The sequence below is a fragment of the Aquarana catesbeiana genome, linkage group LG10 (genome assembly GCF_042186555.1).
Source record: "Aquarana catesbeiana isolate 2022-GZ linkage group LG10, ASM4218655v1, whole genome shotgun sequence".
NCBI lineage: Eukaryota > Metazoa > Chordata > Amphibia > Anura > Ranidae > Aquarana > Aquarana catesbeiana.
The window spans coordinates 97,569,644-97,583,717 of record NC_133333.1 but is presented as its reverse complement, the minus strand read 5'-3'; positions in this window follow the sequence as shown (position 1 = coordinate 97,583,717).

The window sequence follows — 14,074 nt, the reverse complement described above, 5'->3', positions numbered from 1 at the left end:
GAAGTTTTGTGCAGAGGTAGGCTCTTTCTCCAGCTTTGGTAGTGTAACAATTAAGGCACTTAGCATTTCTGGGGGGAGAGAGGAGGAGGAGGCAGCGTCATTGTACACTTTGGTCAGATATGGTGTTAGCACAGTTCCAAATTGTTTGTAATACTCTCCTGTAAGACCATCTGGGCCAGGAGATTTGTTAGAGGGAAGTGATGAAATTATATTTTTGATTTCTAGATCTGTAAATGGGGTGTTCAGGGAGTCTAGTTGTTCTGTGGTCAGTTTAGGGAGGTTGATCTCATTGAGAAATGCCTCTATGTCAGGTAGAGACGGCTGTGTGACAGATGTGTCATCTTTTAAAATATAAAGTGTATTGTAGTAGTAACTAAATGCGTCTGCAATAGCTTGTGGATCTATCAATTTCTGTTTAGTAGATGGGTGGAATAGATGGGTAATTTTGGTTTTGGAATAGTGACCTTTGATTCTATTGGCCATTGCCTTTCCGGCTTTGTTACTAGTAGAGTAGTGTTGAGCTCTAAAATGCTTATGTGCTCTTTCAAAGGATTCTAGAAGGAGAGATTTTAATTCCTGTCTAAGGGAGTCTAATTTAGTCTTGGTTAATGGATCTGGATTAGTTTGGTTTTGGTGTTCTAGCGTTTTAATATCGGCAGTAAGTGTGTTTAGACGCTGTGATCTCCTCCTCCTCTCTCTAACAGTAAGTTGAATAAGGATCCCCCTTATGAATGCCTTATGGGCATTCCAAAGAACGGTATCATTGCTAGGGATGAGCTTCGAGTTCGAGTCGAACTCATGTTCGACTCGAACATTGGCTGTTCGCAAGTTCACCGAACAGCGAACAATTTGGGGTGTTCGCGGCAAATTCGAATGCCGCGGAACACCCTTTAAAAGTCCATGGGAGAAATCAAAAGTGCTAATTTTAAAGGCTAATATGCAAGTTATTGTCATAAAAAGTGTTTGGGGACCTGGGTCCTGCCCCAGGGGACATGGATCAATGCTAAAAAAAGTTTTAAAAACGGCCGTTTTTTCAGGAGCAGTGATTTTAATAATGCTTAAAGTCAATCAATAAAAGTGTAATATCCCTTTAAATTTCGTACCTGGGGGGTGTCTATAGTGTGCCTGTAAAGGGGCGCATGTTTCCTGTGTTTAGAACAGTCTGACAGCAAAATGACATTTTGAAGGAAAAAACTCATTTAAAACTACCCGCGGCTATTGCATTGCCGACAATACACATAGAAGTTCATTGATAAAAACGGCATGGGAATTCCCCAAAGGGGAACCCCGAACCAAAATTAAAAAAAAAAAATGACGTGGGGGTCCCCCTAAATTCCATACCAGGCCCTTCAGGTCTGGTATGGATATTAAGGGGAACCCCGGCCAAAATTTAAAAAAAAAAATGACGTGGGGTTCCCCCTAAATTCCATACCAGACCCTTCAGGTCTGGTATGGATTTTAAGGGGAACCCCGCGCCAAAAAAAAAAAAAAAAAAACGGCGTGGGGTCCCCCCAAAAATCCATACCAGACCCTTATCCGAGCACGCAACCTGGCAGGCCGCAGGAAAAGAGGGGGGGACGAGAGTGCGGCCCCCCTCCCTCCTGAACCGTACCAGGCCACATGCCCTCAACATTGGGAGGGTGCTTTGGGGTAGCCCCCCAAAACACCTTGTCCCCATGTTGATGAGGACAAGGGCCTCATCCCCACAACCCTGGCCGGTGGTTGTGGGGGTCTGCGGGCGGGGGCTTATCGGAATCTGGAAGCCCCCTTTAACAAGGTGACCCCCAGATCCCGGCCCCCCCCTGTGTGAAATGGTAAGGGGGTACATAAGTACCCCTACCATTTCACGAAAAAAGTGTCAAAAATGTTAAAAATGACAAGAGACAGTTTTTGACAATTCCTTTATTTAAATGCTTCTTCTATCTTCCTTCATCTTCTGGTTCTTCTGGCTCTTCTGGCTCTTCTGGTTCTTCCTCTGGCGTTCTCGTCCAGCATCTCCTCCGCGGCGTCTTCTATCTTCTTCTCCTCGGGCCGCTCCGCACCCATGGCATGGGGGGGAGGCTCCCGCTCTTCTTCTCTTCTTCTCTTCTTCTCTTCTTCTCTTCTTCTCTTCTTCTCTTCTTCTCTTCTTCTCTTCTTCTCTTCTTCTCTTCTTCGTTTTCTTCTCCGGGCCGCTCCGCAATCCATGCTGGCATGGAGGGAGGCTCCCGCTGTGTGACGGCGCTCCTCGTCTGACAGTTCTTAAATAACGGGGGGGGGGCCACCCGGTGACCCCGCCCCCTCTGACGCACGGTGACTTGATGGGACTTCCCTGTGACGTCACGGGGAATGCCACAGGGAAGTCCCGTCAAGTCACCGTGCGTCAGAGGGGGGCGGGGTCACCGGGTGGCCCCGCCCCCCCGTTTATTTAAGAACTGTCAGACGAGGAGCGCCGTCACACAGCGGGAGCCTCCCTCCATGCCAGCATGGATTGCGGAGCGGCCCGGAGAAGAAAACGAAGAAGAGAAGAAGAGAAGAGCGGGAGCCTCCCCCCCATGCCATGGGTGCGGAGCGGCCCGAGGAGAAGAAGACAGAAGACGCCGCGGAGGAGATGCTGGACGAGAACGCCGGAGGAAGAACCAGAAGAACCAGAAGAACCAGAAGATGAAGGAAGATAGAAGAAAGAAGAAGCATTTAAATAAAGGAATTGTCAAAAACTGTCTCTTGTCATTTTTAACATTTTTGACACTTTTTTCATGAAATGGTAGGGGTACTTATGTACCCCCTTACCATTTCACACGGGGGGGGGCCGGGATCTGGGGGTCACCTTGTTAAAGGGGGCTTCCAGATTCCGATAAGCCCCCCGCCCGCAGACCCCCACAACCACCGGCCAGGGTTGTGGGGATGAGGCCCTTGTCCTCATCAACATGGGGACAAGGTGTTTTGGGGGGCTACCCCAAAGCACCCTCCCAATGTTGAGGGCATGTGGCCTGGTACGGTTCAGGAGGGAGGGGGGGCCGCACTCATGTCCCCCCCTCTTCTCCTGCGGCCTGCCAGGTTGCGTGCTCGGATAAGGGTCTGGTATGGATTTTTGGGGGGACCCCACGCCGCTTTTTTTTTTTAATTTTGGTTCGGGGTTCCCCTTTGGGGAATTCCCATGCCGTTTTTATTAATGAACTTCTATCTGTATTGTCGGCAATGCAATAGCCGCGGGTAGTTTTAAATGAGTTTTTTCCTTCAAAATGTCATTTTGCTGTCAGACTGTTCTAAACACAGGAAACATGCGCCCCTTTACAGGCACACTATAGACACCCCCCAGGTACGAAATTTAAAGGGATATTACACTTTTATTGATTGACTTTAAGCATTATTAAAATCACTGCTCCTGAAAAAACGGCCGTTTTTAAAACTTTTTTTTGCATTGATCCATGTCCCCTGGGGCAGGACCCAGGTCCCCAAACACTTTTTATGACAATAACTTGCATATAAGCCTTTAAAATTAGCACTTTTGATTATTCATGTTCGTGTCCCATAGACTTTAACGGTGTTCGCATGTTCGAACGAACTTTTTTCCTGTTCGCATGTTCTGGTGCGAACCGAACAGGGGGGTGTTCGGCTCATCCCTAATCATTGCTAACAGATCCTGCATTAATATTAAAGTATTCTGTTAAACGCTCTCTAATATAAGAAGAATGGATCGGTGAGTGGAGAATCACAGCATTCGCTCTCCATATCCGTGTATGGGAAATCTTCGGCGAGTCTTCTATGGTCATTGTAACCGGAGCGTGGTCAGAACACGTAATGGTGGATATCTCCGTGGAGGAGATTTTGGGCAAAGTCCATTTATCCACTAGGAAGTAGTCAATCCGAGTGTAAGAGTTGTGTCTAGGGGAGAAATAGGCGTAGTCCCTTTCGGTGGTGTGATGGCATCTCCACACATCAAATAGGTCATGTGATCGAATGAACGGTCCCATAGGGGATGTAACTCTGGTTGAGTGGGAAGAAGAGTCAATGGAGTTGTCAGGTACTATGTTCAAGTTCCCACACATGACAAGGTGTCCTTGTTTAAAGCGATTGATTTTTTTCATCAATTTGAACAGAAAGTGAATCTGTTTCTTGTTGGGGGCATATACTGATATGATGGTGTAAATATCGTTGTTTAATGTACAATTCAATGCCAGATATCTACCATCAACATCCTGAAGGCTGTCATGTAGGGTGAATGAGCATGTAGATTTAATGGCTATCATGACTCCGTTTTTTTTGCCAGGACCCGAGGCTTTAAAGATCTTTGAAAAATTCTTATTGGAGCACTGAGGTTCGGCTTTGGTTTTAAAGTGCGTTTCTTGGACGCACAGGACATCACAGTGATAATCCTGTGTAGTTCGCCACAGAGATGTCCTTTTGGCAGGGTGATTGAGTCCTTTTACGTTCAGTGACAGAAATTTGGGCATTTTGAAAGTGGTGCGTATAGGTAGTGAAGTAAGGTACTACTTACAGTTACTCAGATGGGTAAATTGCTCGAGGAGGTTGGTTGTTGTTAGAAGTCCTGGATCCGATGGACTTGAGCTCTCGTGGATAAGGAAGGAAGGGAGAAAAACAGCAAGGTAGTTAGTGATAAACAAGAGGGTAAGGGAAAACAGGTGTCAGCAGTGTGTTAGGGACTGCTGAATGTGGCTGAGGGTAAAGTTCGTAAACTAACTGCAACGAGCAGGCACTGAATCGGAGTGCTTATCTGAGATTGGATTCACAGCATCACTGATTTGGAAGTCATTTGTTGTAGTGGTGAGAATGACCGGAGTTGAAGGATTGCGCGTTTGGTTTGTGGGTCCCTGGGGTTGGAGGGTCACCGTCAGGAATGATACCCCATGTTTTGAGCAATTGTATGCCCTCTTCGACGGTATGGATATTGTGGCGTGTTCCATTTCTGGTAACCATCAGCTTGGTTGGGAACCCCCATTGATATGGGATCTTATGATTATTGAGGGGTTTTGTGATTGTTTGCAGTTGACGTCTCTGGTGACGAGTGTATTGAGAGATGTCAGCAAAAAGTTGCAGCTTTGCGTATGGATGTGAGAGCTGTCCCAGGCATCTGGATTGTGTAAGGAGCATGTCCTTGGTGTGGTAGAAATAGATGCGCATCAGAGTATCCCGAGGTACTTCTGCGGGAAGGTGAGGAGGTTTTGGGAGACGATGGATGCGATCGATGATCGTCTTGATCGGTGGGAGATCTGGGAGAAGTGTTGAGATCAACTTCCTAGTGTAGGAGTTGAGATCTGCTGGTAGGATAGTTTCAGGGATTCCTCTTATCTTGATATTTTGGCGCCGTGAGCGATCTTCAAGATCTGCCATTTTGGCTCACACCCAGCGGTATTCTTCTCTGGTATGGTCATGTGCGTCTACCATGTCATTAACTGTTTCTGTCATGACGCTCATCTGCTTTTCAATAATCCCCACTTTCTGCCCTGTGTGCAGCATTTCTGTTTTAAATGCTGTAAACCATTGACGAAATGTCAGACTGGAGGGAGCTGTGAAGTGACATCAGCATTTCTTTCAGCATAGTGTCTATGACAGGCTGATTTGTAGTAGGGAAGGCTGCTATGGGGGAAGCTGCAGAAGGCTGTGTGAGGAGATTTTCTAATGCAGGCCTTACCTCCTGTGACTGATCCGCTGTATCCAGTCGCATCCTTGCTTTTGCAGGGCTGTTGGAGGTGGATGAGGGGCCTGAGGATAGCTGGGAGCCCGAGGAGTTGTGCTGGGCTGAAATGGAGGATTCTTCATCATCAGGCAGGTCAGTGTAGGAATCCTCTGTGTGCTGTGCAGTGCCGTGGCGGCCATCTTGGATTTTACCTCCCTGAGGAAAGATGAGGAAATCTGTGATTTCTGTGGGATTCCTGTATTCTTTCCTCTTTCTAGAGGTTCCGGTCTGGTTCCCCAGGTTGTGGGGGGTCTGAGGATTGCATTTTGTGGGGTCTGAGGCAGTGATTTGAGGTCCGGTTCTCCATTCAGTGCAGGAGCTGTGAGATCAGGCTTCCATTCAGCCCAGCAGCTAGCCACGCCCCCCCTTAAACGCAAATTTTTGGGAAACGGGACACTTTCATGAATTAAAAAAAAAACAAACAGTAAAGTTAGCCCAATTTTTTTGTATAATGTGAAAGATGATGTTACGCCGAGTAAATAGATACCAAACATGTCACACTTTTTAATTGTACGCACTCGTGCAATGGCAACAAACTACGGTACCTAAAAATCTCCATAGGCGATTCTTTAAATTTTTTTTACAGTTACCAGGTTAGAGTTACTGAGGAGGTCTAGTGCTAGAATTATTGCTCTCTGACGATCGCGGTGATACCTCACATGTGTGATTTGAAGACCGTTTACATATGCGGGCGCGACTTCCATATGCCTTTTCTTTGCTGCTCGCGGGGATGGGGGCGCTTTAAAAAAAAATGTTTTTCTTATTTATTTTTATTTTTAGAAATTGTGTTTTAAAAAAAAAAAAATTTTGATCGCTTTTATTGCTGTCACAAGGAATATAAACATCCCTTGTGACAGTAATATGTGGTGACAGGTACTCTTTATGGAGGGATCGGGGGTCTAAAAGACCCCCGATCCCTCCTTTGCACTTCACAGTATTCAGATCGCTGAAAACAGCGATTCTGAACACTGTATATTTTTTAAAAACCGGCGCCATTGGCAGCTGCGTAAACGGGAAGTGACGTCATGACATCGCTTTCGCGTTTACAATTAGAAGGCTGGAACGAAGCCGTACACGGAGGCGGTGGTTCATCGATCGGGCCTCCCGGTGGATCGGGAGGCCCGGTAAGAGCGGCCGGAGGTGGCGGGAGGGGGGGACGTTCTTCCGGTATAACAGCCGAACGCCTTTTAGCCGCATCGGTTGTTATACATGGATAGCCCATCGCCCACTCTACAACATGGTACCGGGATGATGCCTGCAGCTGCGGGCATCATCCCAGTATAACCCCAGAAAGCAGAGTACGCACATCTGCATACGCTCGGCGGGAAGGGGATAATATCCAAAATAAAGAGGCCGTCCTGGAATTTTTGTGATAAACATTGTGTTTTTATGAAATAATGTTGTTACATACTCAGAGGTCATCCTTGAGTTGAATATTTTTTCTGTAATATGGTTTGATTGTTAATGTATTGTGGTTTGATAACTGCGGGTTAACAATTTGCAACATATTGACATCCCCCACTTAGTTTCTCTTTCTTTATTTATTGTAAATGAGAAAGAATCGGCCTGCGGCGTAAGTTACGTCATGTCCGGTTACTGTAAACCATCAGTAATTGGATATTTAGATATAAAGAAAAGTGTAGCGCTAACAACCATAGACATAGTCTGTAACCATATTCATGGTTAAGCCCAATAAATAAATCACATAAGTATATATAAAATTCCTGTGAAGAAAAAAATGTATAATAAAGTCCGTAGTGTAAAATGCTAATAATGTCCTTAAAGTCCTTAGTGGATAGATAACACCAAAAAATGTGAAGACAGCTAGTAAGTGTGTTGATAGGAGATCCACCACCCTATTGAATAGGGGCTTACCGGAAAGATTGGACACAGATGGGTGTATACCCACTGGGTCAATCTAGCTTGTAATTATGGGGATCCACAGTGATGTCTGTATAACATGAGGGTAGGTCCAGGTGACCCGGTGCTTCAGATGTGGCAAAGGGAGTAAATCCACTCAGATATCCAGCGTATACATATAAAAGATGTAAGGGTACATAGCGTGATACTGTATACGAGGTTTAAAAACTCATTTATTAAAAGTAGGAAAACTCACATTTCAGTAGTGAAAACAGCGCTTTTGAATACAAGTAACTGGAAATGTTGGTGATGTCAGCAGCTCATTCCGACGCGTTTCGTCCAAGGGGACATCATCTGGGGTGCTGCACCACCCCAAACATTGCCTTTTTATATAATGTAGAACCCCCGTGTTGAACCGTGGCTCCAATCTAATAGCTCGTTCAATTAGAGCAACTTCTGGGTAACAGGAAAATGTCGCCGAGCGCGTGCGTCGCAAGCCTTACTTTGGTATAAGTTAGGTGGAGCGCACAACGTCACACACTCCACCGTTCAGTCAGGGAGCGCTGACGAATGACGACAAAATGGCGCCGGTCGCATGCGTCCCAAGCCTCAATTTCGTGTAGGCTGGGTGGAACGCACAGCGTCATACACTCCGCATTTCACCACAGAAGCGCTGACTTAGATCGTATGCTGATATAATAGGCAGCGTTCGAGTGGGTGGAGGAAACAGCGCCATAGCATCACGCACAGCGCTGTCTCTCGAGTGTGACAACAAAGGAAGAAATAGATCAAATTCATAAAGGGGATATCTATAGAGCGAATACGAGAACATTGAAGAGTATTAAAAAAATGTAAAAATCTTTATTAAGAGATTGGGGGATATAAGAGGTATAATTAGGGAATGTTATAATAGAATACAGGGGGTCCCCTACTTACAAACATCCGACTTACAAACGACTCGTACTTACAAAACGGAGGGAGACAACAGGAAGTGAGAGGAAATCTACCCCTAGGAAGGGAAATTCACTCCTGTAAGAGTTAATATGGGAAAAAGGTGTCTCCACTGATGCTTTATCACCTATCCTTATTTCCCTAATAACCCCAAATTTTCAAAATCCAATTGTCATTGGGACAGAAAGTGAGGTGAAATCTTCTGAACAGGGGCACAGACAGCAAAACAAATGTTACAGGGGTGATAACCCTTCCCTATGCTATCTACAAAATTTAAAAATAGATTTTTTGGCTGGAGCTACACTTAAAGAATTTACCTGTTCCGACTTACAAACAGATTCAACTTAAGAACAAACCTAAAGTCCCTATCTTGTTTGTAACCCGGGGACCCCCTGTATAACTTGTGTGAAATCATAAGGTTAATCTGGTATATATAGAGAGGGCAGCACATTAAGTTCTACATCTCTATAGACCATGAAATGAGATAGGATTTTGTCGTCATTCGTCAGCGCTCCCTGACTGAACGGTGGAGTGTGTGACGTTGTGCGCTCCACCTAACTTACACCAAAGTGAGGCTTGAGACGCACGCGCTCGGCGCCATTTTCCTGTTACCCGGAAGTTGCTCTAATTGAACAAGCTATTAGATTGGAGCCACGGTTGAACACGGGGGTTCTACATTATATAAAAAGGCAATGTTTGGGGTGGTGCAGCACCCCAGATGATGTCCCCTTGAACGAAACGCGTCGGGATGAGCTGCTGACATCACCAACATTGCCAGTTACTTGTATTCAAAAGCGCTGTTTTCACTACTGAAATGTGAGTTTTCCTACTTTTAATAAATGAGTTTTTAAACCTCGTATACAGTATCACGCTATGTACCCTTACATCTTTTATATGTATACGCTGGATATCTGAGTGGATTTACCCCCTTTGCCACATCTGAAGCACCGGGTCACCTGGACCTACCCTCATGTTATACAGACATCACTGTGGATCCCCATAATTACAAGCTAGATTGACCCAGTGGGTATACACCCATCTGTGTCCAATCTTTCCGGTAAGCCCCTATTCAATAGGGTGGTGGATCTCCTATCAACACACTTACTAGCTGTCTTCACATTTTTTGGTGTTATCTATCCACTAAGGACTTTAAGGACATTATTAGCATTTTACACTACGGACTTTATTATACATTTTTTTCTTCACAGGAATTTTATATATACTTATGTGATTTATTTATTGGGCTTAACCATGAATATGGTTACAGACTATGTCTATGGTTGTTAGCGCTACACTTTTCTTTATATTGCTTTATTTACAAGACCAGGTCACTTGTATGTGTTAGCTGCTTACACACGTTTTTTTTGACAGCGCGGTACTTTCATATATATATTCTTTATCTGGATATTTAGATGACTTGCCATTTTGACACAACACCGGCAAGCGTGTACAATCCGGTACACAAATACTTTGCTCTTTTGAGACAACAGCGGGTAACAAGGAAAAAGTTGTCGCCGCCGTGGAGGCGGCCATTTTGTTGGTTAGTATCAGAGCGGACTAACAATATCCCCCTCATAATAGCATGTACCAGAGTGTATACAGTTGCCTGTGTTGTGTCAAAACAGCAAGTCATCGAAATCTCCAATTACTGATGGTTTACAGTAACCGGAAGTGATGTAATCAGATCTTCATGAATTGGCTATTTTGACGGAAAACCGGAAGTAACATCATGACCTCACTTCCGGTGTCGGCAGATGTAAACACTGCTATTTGTTTTGCTGGGACACTGAGATTGTTTTTTTGTTTTTTATCTCAGGCTTTCCAGCCTAGAGGAGAGATCTGGGGACTTATAGAACCCAGATCTCTCTGTGTAAAGGACCTGCTATGCCCTATTCCTATTACAAGGGATGTTTACATTTCTTGCAATAGGAATAAAAGTGATCAAAAAAATATAGGGAAAGTGTAAAAATGAAACAATTAAAATAAAATAAACAATAAAAAAAATGTAAAGCATCCCCGTCCCCTCGTATGTGCATGCAGAAGCGAACGCATACGTAGGGCACGCCCACATGTGTAAATGACGTTCAAACCACACATTTAAGGTATCGCCGCGGACATTAGTGCAAAAATTCTAGTGCAAGACCTCCTCTGTAACTCTAAACTGGTAACCTGTAAAATTTTGAAAGCGTAGCCTATAGAGATTTTTAAGTACCAAAGTTTGGCGCCATTCCACGAGTGTGCGAAATTTTAGAGTGTGACATGTTAGGTATCTATTTACTCGGCATAACATCATCTTTCACATTATACAAAAAAATTGGGCTAACTTTAGTGTTTTGTTTTTTTTTTAAATTCATGAAAGTGTTTCCCCCCCCATCCCCAAAAAAAAATTGCATTTGAAAGACAGCTGCACAAATACAGTGTGACATAAAATATTTCGCCAATTGCCATTTTATTCTCTAGGGTCTCTGCTAAAAAATATATATAATGTTTGGGGTTCTGAGTATATTTCTATCAAAAAAATTATGTTTTTTACATGTAGGAAAGGAATGCCAGAATTGGCCCGGCATGAAAGCAGTTATTATTCAATAGACATGTGCACACTGAAATATTTCGTTTTGTCCGAAAAATAAATGTATTTAGTTACTCCCGAAATTCATTTTTATTTATTTTGTTTTTCGTTTAAAAATTGCATTCGTCCGAAAATCCAAATTAAGGTCGAATCTGTCATTGAAGGCTTATGGTGTCTGTCGAATGTTCAAAGAAGAATCGACAGAGCAGCTAAACTGTACGACGCCGTATAGTTTACCTGCTCCGTCGAATCTTCTTAGAACTTTCAACAGACACCATAAGCCAAAGTACGTGTGTACTTAGTTCTAGCTATTTTACTGCTCCTCCTCTTTGGTTACAATCAGCCAATAACATTCATCATCATCATTATTTTTATTTATCTTTTCTCCCCTACGTCAAATCTTTTCTCCCCTACGTCGAATATTTTCCCCCCTATGTCGAATCTTTTCTCCCCTACGTCAAATCTTTTCTCTCTATGTCGAATCTTTTCTCTCTATGTAGAATAATCTTGGACTAATAGAGTTAAGGTTAGGCACATTAGACCACAGGTTCGATGGACACAGATTGTTATTGTCATCATCATGTCAAATCTCCTATCTATATCGAACTGTTGTAACAACGAAAATGAAAATAAAGCATTTGTTTATGTCGGATCTTTCGTTTTTCTGACTCTGCACTTTCGTTATCGTTTGTTAAAACGATAACGAAAATACCTGAAATTCGGACGAAAATGCATTCGGACAAAAACGAATGCACATGTCTATTATTCAAACCAATCTCACACTTCCATCCATGTCTCCATGCTTTTTTTTGCTGAGAAATCACTTTGAAAAACACTCCCTAACATTCTTGGCTGTGGCCATCTTGAGGAAGGGTAGATGATTAATGTAGCATTTACTTCCTGGAATCCATCTGCCCATAGCTCAGGCATGAAGGATGTGCTTAGCTGAGAAAGCCCCTCCTCCCATCCTGAAGAGTCCTGGGATGTATGACATAATTTGCCTAGGCATCTAAACAAGGAAGTAACTAACAAAGTAAAAAAAAAGGTTAAACCAAGAAAATATGATATAGTTTCCTATCTTTTCCCTAATGCTAGCAGCATAATGATTAAAGCTAGTCAAAGTTAATTGGGAGAGTAAAGCTCCACTTTATATAACTGAAAGAATGGCTGCTGTCTATTGTGCTGCACATAAAATAGAGAAGCAATATAGGTGTCAACAACCACATATACACTATATTACTAAAAGGGACGCCTGCCTTTACACACACATGGACTTTAATGGCATCCCAGTCTTAGTCCGTAGGGTTCAATATTGAGTTGGCAATTTTTTTTTTTATTTGAGAATCTTGCAAACAAGAAACACATTCCAACTTTTTTTATACAAAAAAATAAATATATATATATATATATATATATATATATATATATATATATATATATATATATATATATATATATATATACATACATATATTTCCTTTTTTTTTTTTTTTTTTTTTTAAAATATGCATAACATATTGTATATACGACTAAACATAATAATAAAGGCTTACTTCAACCTATAATATATGAACAAAAGGGTTTTTTTTTTTTCCAACCAAGAGGAATATCACTGTATTATATTATACTATATACATATATCACTAAAAAGCACAGACATCTTCAACAATTCTACACATTACTCAACTTGATTAACATTCAGACCAAGAAACATAGATTATCATGTGTATGTAGCCTTTCTTCAAAATTATGTTTATCCTTGAAAATCTAAAGGAGTGTCCAGAGAGAAAACAGGGAAAGAACCCAACACCCAGAGATCAACAAACAGAAGCTACAGGCCTGATATTCCTCCACGCCTTTATCCAGACCCTTTGCCGCCATCTGTCTTTCTCGAGACCCCAAATTTTCCCTACCTCACCAAGAATCTCACACACCACCACCGGAACAGGAAGGACTTTCTGCCGAAAGGATACCTGACACTGTGCATTCCAGGTGTAATATCGGACTACTAAGCTGACTAGAAAAAGAGTGTCCAAATCAAATCCCTTGCGATTCTGCAATGCTCCATACACCCACTCAGCATAAGACATGTAAGGCAGGAAAGGAATATTCAGAGCCCTCCCCACCTTTTTATAGACTTCTATATTGAAAGGGCACTGAAGCAAGAAGTGGTCCATGGTTTCCACTTCACCCTGACACTCCACTCTTGGACAACCACGATTGTCCAAAGAGCGGCACTTCACTTTCCCCCTCACATAGAGCCTACCGTGGAAAGCGAGCCAGGCCTGGTCCCTAAATTTCAAGGGAATCCGCTCAGAATTTATTAAACGTAAACCCTCCCTCATAATATGACCTGGGCAATCCCTTAAGGCCAGTGGCGCATCAAAGACAGTACCCACGATCTTCTCCCCCAGGAGTCTCCTAGGAAGGGACCTGATATCCTCTGCTGTCACATGCCACCGTTTAAGAATTTTCAGGCACAGGGCAACATAAGCTGGGAGCTTACCATGCTTGATCCTTAGGCTTTTCACTGGCCCGCCACTCTCCCAACAGCCCAGAAAAGGTCTAAACCAGATCTGGAAAATACCTACCCATCCAGGCGGTCTCTCTGCTAGCATGTTACCAAAATTGTGTTTCAAAAACATCAGAGAGAATAACACAACCGGGTTGACCATCCCTAGGCCACCCTTCCACCTAGATAGTCACATTCCGCTTCACAAGATTCAGCCTGTTCCCCCATAATAATTGGAAGAAACAACTATAAATCCTGGTATAGCAAGACTCTGGCAAGATGCAAACAAAGCTGACATACAAAAAGGTAGGAATCAGGTAGGTCTTAATCAAGTCCACCCTTTCCCTCAAGGAGAGCCGCCACCCTTTCCAGCATTTCACCTTGACATCAGCATCATTCAGCCTGGCTTCCCAATTTGACTTACTGTAATCATCAGGGCCAAACTCGATGCCTAATACTTTGACTTTCTGCTGAGGCCTCGGGAAGGTATCCGGAATTGCAAAGC